The 18,889-nt window shown below is 43.4% G+C and overlaps 1 protein-coding gene and 1 long non-coding RNA gene across 3 annotated transcripts in view; one reads left to right on the top strand and one right to left on the bottom strand.

Annotated features, from left to right (window-relative positions):
* Positions 1-18,889, bottom strand: part of GALNT14 (polypeptide N-acetylgalactosaminyltransferase 14) — a 256,819-nt gene that overhangs the window by 94,756 nt on the left and 143,174 nt on the right. The gene's annotated exons all lie outside the window — the stretch shown is intronic.
* Positions 7,720-18,776, top strand: LOC109304453. Its single transcript, XR_002099394.1, has 3 exons — positions 7,720-7,797; positions 8,992-8,997; positions 18,763-18,776. It is a non-coding gene; the product is annotated as an uncharacterized LOC109304453 (long non-coding RNA).

Below are 18,889 nucleotides of genomic sequence, written 5' to 3'. Positions count from 1 at the left end.
CCTCCCTCCTAGCCCACAAATCCCTGGCCCTGCCAATGCCTCTCACTCCTGACCCACAGCTCCCCAGCCCTGCTGGTGCCCCTCACTCCTGATCCGCTGTCCCCAACCTCCAGTGTGTGAGGAAGGAATAGCTGTGTGTGGAAGGTGAGGGCACAGGTGTTGCATCAAGGGGGCCATGTCCCCTCCTAGATTTCTGCACCCACAGCAGGGTGCAGGGCTGTAGCTGGGCCGGACCAGCGTTGGGCAAAGAATGCCTCCATGGCCCGGTAGGCAGGACCTGATGTGGCAGAAAGCACAGCGCTGCCATGGCTGCCAAGGTGAGGTGCCCCCTACCTGCCCAAGAGCAGCAGGGGACACAACTGCAGTGGTGCTCTTTCCTGTTCCAGGTCCCACTAGGCCACAGAAGCAGGTCCAGCCTGGCTGCAGCCCTTCACCCCACATTCTACTATGGGTACAGAAATCTGGAAGGGCATGTGCCCCCACACCTGTATGTCACCTGTTCCCCCATGCCTCCCACCACATCACCTGTGCCCCTTCCTCCCCCACCCCCATAGACTTACCTGTAGGGAGCAGCTCTCCACCACCCTGCCTGGCTACCACATGGATGTGCATGCACACATGCACGTGGTGTCTCCTGCTCCCTGAGTCCCGCTCCCCCCAGCCCCAAGCAGCCCCTTGCAGGCTGGAACTCTGCCAGCCTTCAAGGCAAAACCCATGGTTTCCTGGGTTTTTCTCCTTTAAAGAAGAAAATCTGTGATTTTATCCTTTAAAGGAGAGCTTTAAAGAATGACACTTTAAAGGAAAAATCTGCATTTTTCCACTGCAAATAGAAAACCCAGACCCCAGGTCATAAGGAAGATTCAAGGCAGTTTTAAGGACATGCCTATCCTACCTATACCAGGGAAGACTACCATAAATCCACACTCCATCAGCTTGTTTCTGCTTCACACCAACCAGCTGACAAAAAAAAAAGTCACATAACTACAAAACATGAGCATGCCCAAGATAGAAAGCAGAGCTGAACACATTCTGGGCATACATCAAAAAGCACCTACCTATCATTTTTGCATCTTTTGGTTTGTGTGGAGAAGAAGCAAGTGGGCAGAGCCTCTTTTCATGACTGTACTCACAAGCATGGTTTGGCATGGTATAGAAATGTTCACAGGTCTCAACCAAGGCTGATCAGAATGAAACAGATCATGTCTCCTGATTTTCAGCTCTGTCCTTTTATCACTCAGTTGTGCATCCCATCTTGTGCAAACCCTCATTACAGAAATAAAGATGACTTCCAAGCAGAAATGGTGGAAAATTTTCAGTGCAACACCTTTTCTGCTGGTAAATGCCATTTCATTAAAATGGAAACATTTTGTGGAAATGTGTTAATTTTCACATAATTGGGGGGGGGGAAATCAAAAGGAAGCATTTTCATCACATCAGAACAGTCTGTTTCATTATTACTGGCAGAGGGAATTGATTTTTCAGTTTGAAATAACTTTTCATTAAAAAAAATTAAAGTTGATATTGAAACAAAACTTTTTATCAATAAGAAATACTTTGAATGATATATATATATATATACACACACACACACACACATACATACACACACACACACAGAAATCAATATATATAAAACTTCTATTATATGAAACTTAATTTTTCATTTGTTTGTTTTCAACCTGACTCAGAATGAAACAATTTAGAAACAGAAAGACTGCCATTTTGAAATCACAAAGTTTCCCAGGAAATGGAAATTCTGATTCTTGTCCAGTTTTCCTTCCAACTAAATGCTCTAGTCACCACTAATTAACAGTTTTCATTCAAGTCTCTCAACCTTATCTTCAAGGCCTTTATGAGCTGGGTCCAGGAGACCTCCGGGGTCATGCCACTTTTTGCAGCCAAATTCTACTGTATATAATGGGTCTGTTTGCTATAAGAGTGACATTTGGAATAAGAGGAGCCAGCACATTCTCTGTGGTTGTCCTACAGTTTAAGAACTCCCTCCCAAAAGTAAAATCTCTGAATTCTCAAACAACACATTAGGCACTCAAGTCCCACTGAATTCACTAGCATATGAACACCTAATTTGTTGAGGCACCCAGCCTACACTGACCACCTATCTTCTTTCAGGACAAAATGCACAAGTCTTCTGAATCCCATGGCTCTCCTACAATGATTACAACTATAGTAACTTTTAGTACATTGTTATGTACTCTTTGCCAGATGAGGAGAAAGGGAGCAGATGAGCAGAGGTCAACCCTGTAAGGCAGTATCCCCTTAAATAATCTGTGAACCCTGTAGTGATGCTGAATGTGTTTTGGATGCCATCAAATACTAGTCAGATCAACAATCAGGGCCTACATACTTGCTTCCATCTATTCAATAGGGTTGTTTGAGATCTAATCCTGCTATATCCTTTTCTTCATATTACTGACATGTAAAAAGCAAAGGGCACAATGCCCCAAATTCCAAGCCTTTGAACAATTCTGGCTTGAAGCTCCTCATCTGAAGAATTATTCACTTTGAAGGATACTTTTGAATAAACTAATCTCCATGTCAGCTCCAAGGTTATTTGGATATACCAGGCAACCAGGATACCAGGCAACACCCCCCATGAGCTCCCTACACACCTGTAGAAGTCTTTTTTACAGTGAAGCTGACTGCTGCATACCTGGATTTCCAGTCCCTTACATAACTAAATATAGTTAATTGCCAATGTAAGCAATGCAAGATTGACAACCCTAGACCAGAGAATGAAGAGCTTATTTTATCAGCAGACAGATGGCTCAGCCCACATCAATAGCCACCTCCTCCTCCTGGTGGCTCTTGTTGGGGGTGGCTCAGCAATGGCCTGGAAGGACCATGTCTTGGTATGGAGCGTATTAGGTCAATTCCAGTGCAAAGGCAGTAACTCCCTCCTGGTCCAAATGCTCTTTGCCCATGACCTCTTCCAGATTACTTGGTTTTAACTGTATTCTCAAGTAAGAGCAGTGTAACTTTTGAGTAGTCTCCTAGATAGCCTTCTGCAGTTAATAACCCGTGTGTAAAGACAGCCAGTACCACAGTGTATGTGGGGGAGGAGGGTGGGCAACAGAGGTACTAATGTTTAAAGCAACTCTCATTTGAGTTACCCAACCACTGTGTAAAAACAGAGATGGCATCAAACCAAAACCCTGGGTTGTTCACATTTTGCAGAATGGCTTTTATCTTTTCAACAGAGCCAAAACAAGACTCCAAAATTCAGGGCAGCTGAAATCTGTATCCAGACTTCTTGACTTGGGACCATCTATGTAACATAATTGCCCCTGCCCACTGCCTCTATTTCGACTTAAAAGACAAAGTCTTATATTGGAAGCATCAGTAAGACTCTTGACCATGCTGGTGCCAACATTCATGGGAGACAGAAGAGGCAGAGCATACTTTTTAGCCCATCAGCTGGTATTTCACTATTCCAGTCAGCTTCCAGTGTCAGCCAGTGTGCATTTTCCTCCTGACTTCTTCTTCCCCCATTTTCCCCATCAGCAGTTTTCAATGGGAACACCATGTTTCCCATGCTTCTGCACATTCGTAGCAAAAAAGGAGGCCTACCTCTTTCTCTCCCTTGTGCCTTGTTAACTTTCTTTAAGAGATGATTATCCTTCCCCTTCTTCCCCAACCCCCACTCGCTATGTTCCTGCTCATTATTCTTTTCTGCTTCAACAACGCTCACTTGCCAGTAGCTCTGCTTTGAATTTTTAACATTCTCCACATAGTCCTAACTCTCCCTCACCTGAATAGTGACTTACAAAGCATTCTCTGCATATTCATTCTGAACAGCTGGCCTCCTCTGCAGAACGACACCATTTTTCAGCTCCCTTCCTCCACCTCCCCATCAGAAATAAGGGAAAAGACATTTGTTTAAAACAGACTGGCTCAGCTTTGCTCTCCCACTTAAAACTAAGTTCTCCATCTCATGCTAACCTGAAACACAAATGGCACTGCCCGAGAAAGTGCTATATATTAGTATCACAGATTCTCAGCTACTGATGGCCAAACTCTAAAATGGGGTAGGGCTGGGATTCGGGTGAGCACCTCCAAGCCAGATAAGCTTATCAGCAGAGACACTGTGGCTAGGTACAGTTAGGCTTAAAAGGCCTAAGGAGGAATCGGGCTAAGTTAAGTGGTTTTCTGTATACGGCATAGTTTAAATCAGTAGTGAACAGAACACACATTTGCCCTTTGGAGGGACAGAGAGGGAGGCAAATCTTAGACAGGGTTCTACCATTTTTAAACCAGTCTGCACATGCCAAACTTCTGTTGTGTTATGGGTACAGACCAGTTTCCAATCAGTTATACTGGTAAAAGTGTAATGTCTGTACCTGGCCTGTAAGGCTAAGTACAGGCAGTCAAAAAGCCAGGGGCTGAATTGATTCAGTCTTCAAAGGTTAGTCTTAAGATGCGTAGATTGAACTGCTAAGCAGACATTCACTTTTGATTCTAGAAATGCAGCCACATGCATGAAGTGGCCCAGGCCAAAAGCTGGGAGGTGCTAGACCAGGGGTGAGCAAAATGGTGTATCTGGCTGCCTGTGGCCAGTTTTCACGGAGATCCCAAGAGCAGTGAGGCTGTAACAGCACGCGGCCAGGGTTTCCATGGAGACCAGCCCTGACTCATTTTGGCCATTTTGAAAGTACACTGAATTGCTGTTGTGTTAGAGGTTTGAACTGGTTTCCAATCACTTATGCCAGTTTGTGTACAATTTTTGTCCCTAGCCCAAATGTCACATGGAAGTTTAATGGGTGTGAGTTGTGAACTGTAGACTCAGATAATGATTCAGAAGTGCAAAAAAGTGTCTTGAGAAAAAGATTTCAAAAAAGAAATATATTTATCATTTTAGCTCCTATAGGAAATGAAATAACTTAGGGAGTCTATACACATGCTCCAGGGTGGAGGGGGTGTGCTGTAATTAGAGCAGCTTCAAGAGCTGCTCTAATTAAAGCACCCACAGCATCACATGTATTCAGTGCCCTGTGCTTCAAAATGGCAGCAGGGGCACTTGAACTAAAGCTTGTTCGATAAGCTTTAGTTCAACCGCCCCTGCCACCATTTGGAAGTGTAAGGATGCTGAATAGACATGATGCTGAGGCCACTGAAGTACGTTAATTAGCATGATTAATTGAGTCTGCTCCAATGTGTGCCAATTAGCATGCATCAGAACAGACACCTGGCATGTGTATAGGTGCCCTTAAATTAAACAATTCCCCAGCAACTTCAGGAAAAAATACAGCTCCCAGCTAAGCTAAAAGCTCCCTGTCTAAACAAAATTGTTGCAGCCTGGCTAGAGACCTTTGAACAGCTTCTAGGCTGTATTGGTCCATCAAGGCAGCAAGGGGGCCCTCTGCACCCTGTGCAATCTGAGTGCCCAATGAAGCCTGACAGGGAGAAGCTTTATAAATCCTGAACTCCAACCCTACTATATGCCAGCCAGTCACTCTCACTGTTGCACCACTCTATCATAGTAAGAACAACAACGTCAGTGGGCAAGCATGTTAAGGCATACCAGTTTCTGTAGCCGATGACATATAAAGAAATGATGCAGCCAGCCACCATCACATCTGGCCATTTTTTACTTTCTAACCCAGGTGTGTGTTCAGAGAAAGGTTCAGACTTATGTCTTTAGAGCTGTAACAAAATGCCTTAGGCACTCTTCCACTGTACTCCAGGGACAATGCCAGCTTTTGTATTATGGAGGCATCTGTGATTTCCAAATCAGTAGAGGCCCAGTGGTAAGAAAGAGAGTGAATTAGGTGAATGGAACTTTGATGGACATCTCATAACCATATAAAAAAGACTGGTGCCAAGTCATTCCTAAAAATGTGAAAAGTCTCAGAAACAAGGATAAAGGGATTTTCTTATTTTTCTGAGAACTAGTGCATTCTTCTCTAGTCTCACAGGTTTAAGCTCATTTATTGCAGCAGCTGGTCCTAGGTCCAGGATCTCAACTACACTATCCTGATCTATTCAGGATCTTGACTACATCGGGGAACAGACATCAAAATGCTTCAGGTGACACTGAAAACTGCTGTCTCATCAGCAAGTTTAAGTTGTGTCAAACTCCACACTCATTATAGCAGGGGTGGGCAAAATACAGCCTCCGCACCATATACAAGAGGAAGACTTCATTTTAAGCTACTATATACAATCACCTCTGTGTACACTACACAAACACATGTAAACCAGGAGAAAAATATTTTGTTTTAGATGTTTGCTTTTTAGAATATAATTTGGTATTTTTCTAGTTCTGAGATGGCAAATCCCCTTGCTGAAAGGAGTACTTCTGGGGGCAAGGGGAAGGACTTCTGGTGGCAAAGATCAGGGGTTAGGGGGCAGGACTTCCAGTCCCAAGATGGTGACCAGGGGGGCGAGGCGCCTGTCAAGGGGCAGAGCTACCCATGAGGCCCTTGACAGCTTGCCAAAACTCAGTAAGCAACCCTCAGCCTGAAATAATTACCTGTCTCTCTGCATTATAGCAAGCATGCAAGCCACCTGGTATGGGGACAGGAGAAGACTGAAGCACCAACTCCACTGCCAAACAAGTGCTGAACTTGACAGATTCACCTAGGCCTGCAGGACAACTGTTTTCACATCACTTGGGAGAAGTTGTTAGGACCCCTGCTTTGAAAAGTAAAGCCATTTTCCATCTCTCTGACACAACCCAAATCTGTCAGCAATTAAGATATATGACTTCCATGAGAATTCTGTAAAGACAGCAAGGCCTGACTAGGTGTGCTGGACTTTAGGGATCATTTTCCAATTAATTCACAAATTAAGAAATTCATTGATTTTGAGGCTGGAATGGACCATTAGATCATCTAGTCTGACCTCCCTGTATGTCACTGGCCTTCATATTTTACCTACTTAGCCCACCATTGAGTCCAGTGACCTATGTCTGAATAAAGTGCATCTTCCAAAGAGACATTCAGTCTCGATTTGGACACTTCAAGGAATAGATAGTTCAGGTACCAGTTTTCATACATTACTCTGCAATGCAGTACAAATATGACACACATGACAAATTATCTCTGCATGCAAAGCAGCTACAGGGACAAAGGACTGGATAGGGCCTTCTGGATCATTTAGTTCAGTCCCTTGCATTTGCAAGTAATCATTTAACCGAAGAGTCCCCAAAATCAGCAGTTCAGAAACTTGCACACAACCGCAAGGCACAATATCTGAAATGCCAAGATGACCTTATAGCATGGTAGAAGCAGGGAAGATGAGAACACTGCAAATGTCCTGCCATTTCAAAGACAGGGAAGACTTCTTTGTCATCTCTCTAATCCTATCTTTCTATATGGTCTGTTCCCAAGATTCTGCACAGGCCACTGCTTATGGTGTTGGTGTTTCCAGATCTTGTGGAGTGTATTGTGGTGTTACATGGCATCTCAGGAGATGATCCATGGTTTGCTTCTCCTGACACACATATTGGTTGGTTGCATAGAGGCGCCATGATTTCATGAGAAAATTTCATCTTCTGAGACCCACTCTCAATCTGTTCAGGTTCTGCCACATACACCATTTGTAGCTGGAGAGAGGGAATTGCTTGATATTGTTCACTATTCAAAAAGATTTATAGTAATCTGCTAAGAAAAAAGCTAGGCAAAGCTGGAAACAATGCTTAAACCAGTGATTCTCAACCAGGATAGTGTAGCACCCTGGGGTCCTTTTAAGGGTAGCTTAACATTAGCAATGTTAAATATATAAATACCTGCATATGATTCACAAAATGAACCAAGAGGTTTCAAATAAGAAGCCACAGTGCTGAAAACATTTTGAGCTGCTGGGATCTTTCAGAGTTTTTTGGAACAGAAGGAATGTTCTATTACTTTTCTGTAGTCAAAAATCAAGTGAAAATTAAGAGCTGGCAATTTCCAAGGGATGCCTTGTGTCTAATGAAGGATGCCTTGAGTCCAAAAAAGTTAAGAACCACTGGCCTAAACACTTGACTCCACACAAAAAACACACTCTAGTCAATATGGAAAACAGACCCCCCACTCCAATAAAGGAATTATCCAGAGTGCCAATTAGCTCAGTGCTGCCCAAATTAAAATGAATTCAGAGTCCTTCTGAACCACAGACTAGGTAAGTGAGACCACAGGTTTTCACCCACGGGGTCATGAATAGGTCTAGGTATTTGCCTCCGCCTTCCTTTCTTTACAAGAGAAGCATGGGGTCCCAAACTCTCTGCCTGTTGTAACACACAGTCATGTTCCAAAAAAGGGTGAGAACCAACTGGGAAAAGAGGAAGAGAAAGACTGTAGATAAGTTTATGTGAGGTGGGCTAACATGAAGTTCAGCCTTTCACAAAACACCTGTGCAAAGACATGGCATAAGAAAAGTATCACAGAGAATCAGAGAATCCCATTTCGTTATGTACTTCAGTTTGCTTGCCTGGTGTTTCTGTAAGGCCACACATTGCCCTGCAGTAAATCTATAGTGTCAACACATAACAGCTGCAAAGCACTGATTGGCATGTGGCGCTGTATAGCAGGCTGGCTATTAGCAGTTATCCAGCTAATAGCAAGACTTGTGTTCAAAGTCAAGCACAGTTTGCTGACCTGCCTTAACAGGCTTGTCAAAGCAGGCCTTTGAAACAAAAAAGGTTTAGCCACCAATAAGGCTGAGCTGCTTTCACTCATTTGCTTTGGCTGCTTTCACTCATTTGCTCCTTTTTTGGCTGATAGATGAGGCTCACAGGACTCACTGGAAGTCCCCATGGATTTGGGGCATTGGGGCTGGAAATCTGTCTCACGCAAGGGTGTAACTAGAAGCAGAGACAAAGTTCAGTGAGCCTAGCAGGTAATTTATAGGAACTACAGCTGCAAGGTATCAAATGAACTGAATGGGTCAAGAGATGTAGTAGGATACAGACCTAGCTCTCATTTTTATGGTACTTAATTAAATTCCCTAAGGTTGGCAATGATTACATGTCATCACTGTATGATATAAAAGGCACTGGTCATAAAATACATGGATAATGCTAAGTTGGGAGAAGATGCCAATTCTTCACAGGACAGTGAAACAGCAAAGGACACTGGGGGCCCAGAGATGGAAACGCTCTCTGAAAGAGAGATTCTTAATATCATTAGGGAACCTAGAAAGCAGAACTTCTAGAAGAGATGGACAATGGATAGCTAATCAGACATCAAATAGCAATACAATATGACACTAGAGAAGGCCTATGAAATTTTGGCCTACATACCCAAAGGCAAAACATAATGGAGCAGGATGACAGTATTTCCTCCCTCTGTATAGCTAGGGGGCTAAATCCTGTTTCACATTACAAGGCTAACTGGGGTGTGGGATGCACCCAGTGCTGGTCCCAGGTGGCAGGAGCAGCCTCCTGTGATCTGGCAGGCAGGTCTGGGGCCTGCCCACACCCCTGGGAGGAGTCTGACAGAGCCCTGCAGCCCTCCCAGAGGTGCAGGCCCCTGATCTATCTGCTGGATGACAGAAGGCTGCTCCTGCTGCCTGGGACCGGCATTAGGCGCAGCCCGCACCCAGTGCCAGGAAGACTGGTACTGCCACTGGCCCCAGGCAGCAGAAGCAGCCTCCTGTGATCTGGCAGGCAAATCGGGGGCCCACACCCCTGGGAGGAATCTGGCACAGCCCCCACAGCCCTAGCACCAGGAAGACTGGCACTGCCGCTGGCTCCAGTTGGCAGCAAAAGCATGCTGTCATCCGGCGTGCAGATCCAGGGGCTTGTACCCCTGGAAGGACTAGGAGATATGCCAGAACTGTCCCGGGAGGCATGGCCTCTGATCTGCTCTGGATTACAGGAGGCTGCTGCTGCCAGCTGGGACCAGCGCTGAAGCCAAGTAAGCCCGACATCAAAACTCAAAACATTTCAAAACTTTCAAAACATTTTGAGTGCCCTTGTTTCATTTCAAAGCTGTTTCGAAGGATTTTGTTTCATTTCAATTTCATTGTTTTGAGCTCAAAACGCATTGAAACAGCTTCAAAATGATACACCCAGTGAAATTTTGCACAGCCCTACCAAGCATCCCTAGCAGGGCTACACTCCAGCTGGGCATCTGTCTAGCTCCAACTAGGACCCCTCTCCCAACTTTTAGCTCAATACCCTACTGGTTGGGGCACTTGCCTGGGAAGAAGACACAGGTTCTAGCCCCCCCACCTCCCATACAGAGCTTGAACCTGCTTCCCAGCAAAATCTTCCAAAAACCAGGTCAAGTATAACTCAAGACTCCTCCAAAAGTTGGTCCACAGACATGCCAAGAGAGGGAGATCTGTGGGGCCAAGAGGAAGGTAACAGCTAGGAGATTTGTAGCTCAGAGAGACAGATGTTGCCTTAGATCCTAGCCTGGGCCCCTGCTCCCACCGGGAAATAAAATTTCCCAGTATTATTAGTCATTTTATCCATTAAATATTGAATATAAGGTGCAGTGAGCCAACTTCAAGACAAGGACTAGTGCATGGATTGGACAATACCTAGTATATAGCCCAATGTTCAGAGCACTTTGCTTAAGAGAGAAAGGGGCAGGAGCATCTAGAACTTGGATCTCTTCTACCCAGGCAAGTGCCCTAACTATTAGACTAGTGGTCAAGAACATGGGAGGGTCCTCTTCATTTGTCATTTTACTTCCAATGTGTACACATGCAGGACAATCCTATTTCACTGCAGGGGGAAACAGAATACCAAACTGTGCATAAGTGAGGAAAAATGCAGTTCTCCATGACTATGAAAAAGGATTTAAACCATAATGTGGCTACACCTGGTATGTTATATACCCTTATGGGTACTGCATGACCAGAAGGATACTGACAAATCAGCAGCAGTTCAAATAAGAGCAACAGGCACAATTTAGGTTTGAAGGAGTGAGAAAGATTAAACCAGCTAACTATGCATGGCTAGTCTGATAGATGACTGTGTGGGTAGGAAGAGCCTGGGTGGGGGTGAGAAGATACAGGATAACAGTCTAGAGACATTTGAAGGCTGTTAACATTAAGGATGGAGATAAATTATATAGCAGAGCTTAATGACATATAATTGGATAAAAATGAGAAAAGGAAAATAAGGATATTAGGAAGAGGTCCCTGATGGCAATACCCATTGAGCTATAGAATGAAGAGAAAAGGAGCCCCACTGCATAAGACTTACAAAATACTAGAAAATGAGCTGTAGGAAACAATCTGACCCAAGCCAGGAGATGATTTGGCAGGCCATTTCTAACTCTGATTTCACATAGCACAAATGGTACTATGTGCAAAGACCATAGTTGATACAGTACCATACAACAGAGAAAACACAACATAGAACCTACAGTACTACAAGAGGCCCTGAACCCCATAGCTGAACTACACAAGGGTTAGTGCTCAAAACAGTATGCGACATGAAAGGGGAACTTTCTAATACTTGGGAAATTTCTAAAGCAAAATGTCAGAAATGGGAGGTGTGCTGTTATAGAGAGAGCATGAATAGTATTCTCCTCTCTCTCTCTCTCAGATGGATATCTAAAAAATTAATCAAACAGCTAAATTTGAAAAAAGGAAAGAAAGTAGGAGGGGGAAAAAAACCCTCTATGTGATGTGCTGCTTGTGAACCCTGAGACTTGTCAGATGATGCATTTATAATTTATTAAAAAAATCACACAATTTTTGTATTTGGAAAGGGGAAGGGGGAGGATGCCTATTAAAACTGAAGGAGAGAATAGCAGGGCTGCATTTAAAGACAAGATTAACCAGACTGTATGTCTTTTCAATGTAGCTCATGAATAATTCAGGTTTCCAGGTCCCTTCACACAGATTTGGGGTCTGTTTTGTCTGATTTCCTTTCCCCATATTTTTTTCAGAGTTGGAAAAAGAAAAAAAGAATCCCTTCCTTGTTTTCAATAGGATCAAAAATGTTGACAAAATCAAACATGTCAGTTCCACTGGTACAAATTTGAAGTAAGAGCATTGCCTTTAGCCTCGGGACAGACATTCAAAAAGCCTGAGTCCAAATTGATTCAATCTTTGCAGGTTAGACTAACCTGCAAAGCTTGAACTGATTTGGAGGTGGATAGACATTCCCTTTTCATTCCAGAAATACAGGCACATGCCTGCAGTGGCTCAGGCTAGAAGTCAGGGGGTGCCGGAGCAGCCCTCCCTTCACAGTGCTGAGCTGAGGTGGGTCATGGCCAGGCCCCGCAGGATGCTCTGATTAGGGAGGAGTTCTCCCCACCACCACCACCAGGAGGGAGCCAGCATGGAGTTGCTAACAAAGCATTCAGTTACACAGTAAAACAGAGAGTTGTTAGCATTTATCAGCCCATCAACAAAACAAAAGGATCTCTCATTAGTTCAAGCTCTTACACAACTTTTTCCAAGGAAGGAATGGAGGGACATTACCAGCTACATGTTGATTAGCTCTAAAAAGCCCTAAGCTGACACTGTTCTGTCTGCTTTTGTCCTGTCTCCCACACCATGGACTGTAGACAGCATGTGGTAAACTAGCAACTGCTGAGAGGTGTCTGTGTAAGGGACAGCAGAGGAGAGAATCCCTGTTTGAGCAGGGAGTTGTGTGAGGCGAGGGTGAGCAGGAGGATATCCAGCAGACACTGCTGTGCCTGATGTCTCTGTGAGAGCTGGAGCCAGGGAGAAGAGGGGAGGGGCCAGACTGAAACAGAAAGCAAAGCCCCACCCAGCAAAGCATCTGGGATGATGTGGGACTCTGGTTTAACTTAAACCAGGAAGGGGTCTGGGACAGGCATTGCATAAACTTGTTTGACCCAAATCAGTTAAGCCTGATACTACATTTAACCAGATTTATCTCAAACCAGTTTCAAACTGGTTTATGTGCACTGAACATCTGTTCTGTTACAGGTTTAAACTAGTTTCCGATCACTAAAACCGGTTTATGTGTAATGTCTGTCCCTAGCCCTAGCGTACTTCATATGGTGAAACTAAGAGAAAACTGGTCGTGTGCCTCCAACTGTTACCCTTTTTCTGGAAAACCAATGACCCTTTTCTCAGGATTTTAGATGCTAGGAAGCCTTTGAAATTCCACTTAAGAAACTTAAAGATTATGTCATTCCACAACTTAGGTTAAATTGGAGGAAATCCTCATCTATATCACCCCCTTGTTGCAAGCAGAGTGAAACAAACTCACAGGCTCTGACTCAAATCTCTAAACTTATAGTGGTTTCCAACATTCAAGGCTAATATTCAATCCAGTTGTTCAAAAATATTGCCTAGGGCCATCTTTGCCTGTACCTGCAGGGCATATTGGTATTGCAGTGCCAGGTATTTTTCCCTTGAAAAATACCAAATGAAAGTTTAAAGGAAGAAAGTGTTTCATAGATTTATTTATCAATAGTAGTGTGGCTCAAGGAATTATTTCAACTATTTACTAATAGTCAAGTTTGATTTCAGTCGAGGCAAAACCATTGGTCAACAGAAATACTAAGACAAAAGCAAGAGTTAAGTAAACAACCTTAGCCCATCAGAATTATTTGAGGCAAGTTATCAAAATAATCGAAGACACATAATAAGAAGGGATCAATACATTAAAGCAGTCAAAGGCACAGAGTAATTCTAAGAAAGAATGATCAATAATACCAACAGAACTCTCCAGCATTTAGTGATAAAAGCAATAGACATTCTGTGACATAATCAGAAGGCATCAATACAGTTTAGTTAATGCCGTGCCTGTCCTTCTGCTCTGTAGAAAGGGCAGCCAGGGAAAAATGCTTTGTCTTATCTAAAAAAGAAATCCCTTTTTGCTGTTTGAGGAAAGAATGTAAGCAGAATTCCAAGCAGAAGATTAAGGCCGCTGCTTTTTGTACCCCACTGTCTGGGACAGTCACCTAGACTCCTGGCAGCCCCGGGCAAACTTTTAGTATCGGGCCCCGCTTCCCCATAGATAATGCTAATAATAACTTTAAAATTACCACTTTTGGGCCCCCTTTCTGTCTGGGTGGCTACCCAGGTCGCCCATGCCTGTTTCCAGCCCTGGGGACAGTCAAAACAGTGGAACTGGTATAAATGTTACTCTTACCTTGAGGCACTTGGCTCCTTTATGGTAAGATCTAGAGTGGGAGAGTTTATGAATGGTGTGAACAGGGTTATTTGGATTGTCAGTTACTAATACACTGATATACATCCTTACATTGACTGGGTTTCTCCAAGGAACACGGCTGTTTCTTTGTAATTAATTCCAGCTGAACAAATTATTGAATGATACCAGCACTCTGATTCCATGGAGGTAACCTCTTGTTCTTCTTAAGAAGACCCGTCTTTTTCCTGTAGGCACAGCTATTTAAATTAGAACTATGACAATGCCTATTAAATTCAACTGCATTACCAGAGTCCGCAGAGCTGGCTGGAACATCTTCAGAGAATTGTGTTTCTTTGAAGCTGGTTTCCAAAATAATACTGCACCTTTTGGGAAGCAATGCTGTTCTTTAAGAAACAAAGCATTCTTCCCTCGGAGTAGATGGCTGGAAGCGGTCTTTTGAATGGCAGTCCATTATTGGCATGGATGCAATCTGTTTGTGAGCAATGGCCTTAGGCTTTAATCATTCTTACAGGCTGTCAGTCCTTCCCTTAGGCAATTATCACTAGAGCTGGATGAAATTTTCAACTGTAACTTTTTTGGTGAAATATGTAGATTCAGCAACACTGAAACATTTGGTCCCATATTTTTCAGGGTTTTTTTTCTTTGAGAGGAGGAAATCTGAAGAATTCAAAACATTTCATTTCCACATTTTCTAACTGAAATGTTTTGATTCGTTGAAAATTGAAATGGAATTTCATTGGGACACATCTTTTAACTTTATTTAAAAAAACAAAAACCTTTAAAATGTTTTTAAATTGCTTGAAATATAAATCAAACATTTTGTTTCAAGTAAAAAAAAATCATTTGCTCAGTCATTCAGTCCAAGGCATTTTTTTTTCAATTTGCAAGTCCAAATTGTTATTTGGTGGTTTGAACTAAAATTAAATTTTCAAATCTATGTTTTCTTCTTACCTCACTGGAATGAGTGATGGCAGTGTGGCTGACATTCCACAGACCCAGACTTCTCTGATTTGAGGTCTGTGACACATTACAGGCAGAAGGGCTGAAACATCCACCCTACCGGTCTTCCCTCCCTCCCTGACTCCTTCAGAGCTGTAATGGGTTAGCTCACTGGTGTTCCAAGATCCCATAAATAGAACTTCTTCATCTTTCCTTTAAAAAACGGGGGTTTAAAAAACTTTCTTGAACTTCAAGAAATATTTTCTCCTAATATATATATTTTCAAATCATTGCTTTCCTCTGAGAGAAATTTGCAAACTATATGACAATTTTGCCCTGCAAAGCTGAACGTACTTGTCAAATCCCTGTTTTCAGCATGCCTGGTGGTTTACAAGAGGGCAGCTGCCACTTAGCTAATCAGTGTCTTCTTCAATCTGCCAGCTTCCCTAATGAAGGGACTTCTCAGCAGTAACAATGCCCAAATGCTGCTCACCTTGCAGTGAAGCAGTTCATCCTTAGGGTAAAGCCAGTGACAGGTCACACTCTTTTGTTAAATTCAGGGATTTTTTTTCCCCCTCTCTTGACAGGAGATGTATAAAGATCATTCCCTCTCAAAAAGATTTCTAGAGATGCACTTTATCTCTAGGTGAATGTGTCACAGAAGTGGAGCTAATTAACTAGAACTCTGTTTAAAGAAAAAGGTTAATATTTTATCTCATGTTTTCTGTCTGGGGGAATAATTAGCTTTGGCAGCATTAACTCTGTCACTTCCCAAGGGAGTGAATGAGAAATTAGATTCTGAAGAGACACAAGAAGTAACTGAAAGAAAGTTGGGCAGTGCTTGATCTTTAGCCTAACAATATATCCAGTTGGAGGTTACTTTTTAATAGGAACTAGCTTGAAGCAGAAAATTAATGGGGGCAAAATTCCCACTCTCAGCAACACACAGTAGGCTCCACTCTGCTTGCTTAATGCCCTTAATTACAGGAGGCACCTTAAATCAAGGCATTGACACTCAATATGAGGTATCTAACCATGAGCATTGTCATCCATGTATGTACCATATGAGCACTAACTAAAATCCCTGACTCCAGCACTAGCATGCAGTGGGATAAGTGTCAAACCCAGGAAGGTTTCTCTGGGTGCAGGCAGTCTCCTCCTCAATTCTTCCAAAGTTCAGGTCTGGATGATAGAAAGAATGACCCAAGGACTCTTCACATCATGCATGCAACTCCCATTGACATTTATAGGAGATCTGCTCCAGCCTCAGGAGCAGTATATGGACAGAAAGATCAACTATGTGGATCACTGAGAAGAGGGTTACCTAGAGTTAGTATGCAGCAGTTAGAAAAGAAGACATAGGATCCCTGTCCAAGAGATTGTTAAGTGCCATTAACATATTTTCTGATTTATGAGCCAAATGGAATATTTAAAAAGTATTTCATATGAACCCAAAACAACTTTGTTTTTGTTTTATTTTCTTCTTGTTGGAATAAAACAGGGAAATATTTCAATTGTAGTTAACCAAAACATTTTGCTTTGGTTTTCAAACATCCCTTCCCTGTTTAAATTAAAGCTTGCTGATTTTCAAAAGGAACAAAAATGTTATTTTAAAATGAAAAATAGAAACATTTCATTTTGAAATGATCCAAAGGAACTGTTTTGACATTTTCTTGTGGGGGTTTTTTCAGCAGAAACCATTTACCAGATTCAACCAGAGTTCACAAGTTATTTCACTCTCTCTAAAACTGCATCTATCAGCATGTATTTCACCAAAGATAAATGTCACTCCAGTCTAGTTAAGTCGTGATAGGTAAGAAAGTGCTGACCAGTCCTGGCAAAATATGTAGAGAATCAAATCAAACTCTTCACAATAGACCTTTGTGTATCCAGCACATAAACATCCTTCCTTCTCTAAGGAGTAATAATAAGAACAAAGAAAGCTGAAGAGGGGAAAAGAGCCAGCATGTATGAAAAATATTCTAATGTATTATGGCACACATTGTGATCTTTCACCAGCTTCATGTTTATCCAACAGCAAGTGAATTCTCTCCACGCATCCCTCAGCTCCGTCTCATGACACTGTTTCTCTCGCTTCTGGTCTGTGGACACACTGCCAAGAACCTGGGTTTATGGTTGGGATGAGTGCATCATTACCTTAAGATGTGCAGTCTCATGAGTTAAAGTATCAAAATCTACAACATCAATGTTTTCTGAGGAGCAAGACTTCAATCAGAGACTTTCCACAATTCTTTTTGATCAGGGTCCACCTGTTCACTACCCCTGACCACGCCGGCACAGCGACCGTTTTCCTCTGCATTCCTAGCACTTTAAAATTTACCCTGTCCTGCAAGGCAGTGGTGGAGTGGGAAGCTCTTCTTTTTAACAGACCCTTAGGGCTATTCAGTAGAATTTCCCATGGGCTAGGCAATGCCATGCTAGCTCAGAATAATTTTAGTCAGCCAGGACCTCAGTTTAAAGAGCGAGAGTGCCTTTTGGAACCTACAAATCCCCAATCCTAGGCACAGGCATCAAGGCCTTTTCCACTTTGCATATCTTCTTAAACTAGATCTTTCCCTTTGTCCCTACCAAGAATGGAGCTCAGGAACATTTTTCTGCTGCACCAGCGGGTACCATCACTCACACTCACAGCGGACCTCCTTCTTGCCCTTTCATATATGCTAGCTTTACTCTCCAGAAAAATGAATAACTCAGCAACTTAATGGATGTGTTTTCATTCAGTCAAAACAACAGCCTATATATTTACTTCAGATCCCTGTATTATCTGGCACACTTCTGAACCACCTCCCAGGAGTTGTCAGCATCTCTGGATGATGTTTTCCCTTTTATTCAAAATTAAAGGCAAAAAGCTTGAACATTTTCATGATGAATTTGAAAGGCAGCTCTGCCACTGCAGACTCCGCATCTTCACCTACCAGGTGCTTGCAGGTGGACCCAGGGAGAGCTGACCTGCCTATGAGGAAAAATGGGCTCGTAGTGCTGCTCACTGGAGCTCTACTATGGTGCTCAGCACTTAAGTGTAGAGATATCTCCCCTCCACAGGCTCCAATGCCAATTTATTGAGAACCTTCCCTACCTTGCTAACCCCTTCTGGCTCTGACTCTCTGGTCCTCTCCTAGCCTCTCTTCCCCCTATTCAGGACAATACTTTCCATGAGTTACTTACCAATACCAGCTGCCTCCATAACATCCTTGCCACCACCAAACCAGGGTTTCCCTGCCGTGCCCTCTCTTATACAAAGCTGCAGCATCTTGGCATGGCAAAGACTTTGCTCTCATTTATACTGCTGTAATCCTGAAGTGACCACGCCAACTTAAATGTACAATTTATAATGCGTGTTAGGTCCAGCCTACAGTAAAGGGTAGGCCAGTTTAAAGCGGCTAGTATTCACTTGGGATTCGGATTCAGCCGATTCGGGGGGCAGCGATTCAATTCAGTGATTCGAATCACTGTCCTGATTCCATTCAGCTGATTTTGATTCAGAGATTTGGCAGCAGCAGAATCTCCAAATCAGCCAGGCCAGGCCCACCCCCACTCCTCTCCCAGCCCAGCAATGGCTGCCCTTGCCCTCCCCAGCTCCCAGCACTTGAGGGAAAAAAAGTCCCAGCTCAGCAGGTGCTGCCGGGCAGGGGAAAATCCCCACTGCCCCCCCACACTGTATGGGGGGCTCTGCACAAGCCCTTGAACCCCCTGCCCCCTCAGCCCCCTCATGGGTGCCCCGCACAGGCCAGCTCCGTCTCTTTAAGAAAAAAAACCTGACAAAACCCCAGGACTCACTGCTGCTGCCAGTGGGGGTGAACCCCGCTGTCCCGCACCATGTGGACAGTTTTGAACGCTGGACGCGTTCAAGTCAGCGGGTCCGGATGCTCTCCA

Source organism: Gavialis gangeticus, unplaced genomic scaffold (assembly GCF_001723915.1).
Source record: "Gavialis gangeticus isolate Ggan-Ray unplaced genomic scaffold, GavGan_comp1, whole genome shotgun sequence".
In the NCBI taxonomy this organism is placed as follows: Eukaryota; Metazoa; Chordata; order Crocodylia; family Gavialidae; genus Gavialis; species Gavialis gangeticus.
This window is presented reverse-complemented; position numbering and strand designations above follow the sequence as displayed.